Source organism: Octopus bimaculoides, chromosome 25 (assembly GCF_001194135.2).
Source record: "Octopus bimaculoides isolate UCB-OBI-ISO-001 chromosome 25, ASM119413v2, whole genome shotgun sequence".
Lineage (NCBI taxonomy): Eukaryota > Metazoa > Mollusca > Cephalopoda > Octopoda > Octopodidae > Octopus > Octopus bimaculoides.
In genome coordinates, this window is record NC_069005.1 from 34,870,827 (window position 1) to 34,871,908 (window position 1,082).

At 45.2% G+C, this 1,082-nt stretch overlaps 1 protein-coding gene across 2 annotated transcripts in view; it reads right to left on the minus strand.

Moving 5' to 3' along the window:
* Positions 1–880, minus strand: part of LOC106869064 (serine-rich adhesin for platelets) — a 46,311-nt gene extending 45,431 nt beyond the window's left edge. For both annotated transcript variants that reach the window (XM_014914574.2, XM_014914573.2), the window contains exon 1: positions 133–880. The gene's annotated coding sequence lies outside the window, so the exon portion shown is untranslated. The remainder of the gene's footprint in view (positions 1–132) is intronic.
* Positions 881–1,082: the final 202 nt, after the last annotated feature.

Below are 1,082 nucleotides of genomic sequence, written 5' to 3' on the forward strand. Positions count from 1 at the left end.
CCCCCCCCCCCCTCTCTCTCTCATACATGGATATGTTGACGACAGAGATATGTGATGTGAGTGTCATGCTTGTCTGCACAATCATCGAAAACAGTTCGACGGAAACAGACGAGAAAAGTGGCGGTGACTTACCTTCAGTTCGAAACTGTTCTTTCTTTCCTTCCTATTTTGTAGTAGTAGTAGTAGTAGTAGTTGTTGCTTTTGTTTAGCCCTAGGTCAGTCCTCGACCTGTCATCAAAGACGTTCCACTCAACTTTCCCGGATCTAATACTTCAATCACTTTTTATGTTATCCAAAATGTTCTTCTTAAAAAAGGAAACGTGGGATTTGGCTGCACTTTCTAACAGTTAGCAAATAAATTGTAAGAATAGTAGTAATAGTGGTAACAGCAGCAGCAGTAGTAATAGTAGTAGTGGTGGTAGTAGTAGTAGGTATTAAATTGTATTATATCCTTCCTTGTTAATTCCTAGGTTTGTCATAGCGGCCTCCACCGTTTTTACGGCGGCGATGGAGGCGGTGTGTGTGTGTGTGTGATCTGATTGATGTTGTTATTAATCTGACTGCTGCTGTTGTTGTTGTTGTTCTTATTGTTGTTGTTAATCTCACTGCTGCTGCTGACTATTGTGCTTGGCTGATGTTGTTGTTCTTTTTGCTGTTATTCGGTGAAGTTGTTGTTGATGTAAGTTGTCTAACAAGACCACCAACACCGCCATCAACAGACCCGCCGCCTCCGTCGCTACCACAACAATGGTGGTGGTGGTGGTGGTGACGATGGTGGAGGTGTCAGCTGTTGTGTACCAACCACATCTGTTTGTCGCTGCTGATGTGGTGTGGAAAAGTGTGACAGGCACAGAAAGACACCGGGAGGACTTTGCTGGGGGAGACAGAGACAGTGAGGGAGTGGGAGGAGAGGGAGAGAGAGAGGGAATAAAGGTTTCGCAATTCCTTGTCACCGTATCAAGCGGAAGTCTATCTCTCTCTCTCTCTCACTCTCTTTATTCACCTTGAACCCTCCGGCTTTTATTCCCTCTCACCTTCTCCGTGTGTGTGTGTGTGTGTGTGTGTGTGTGTGTGTGTGTGTG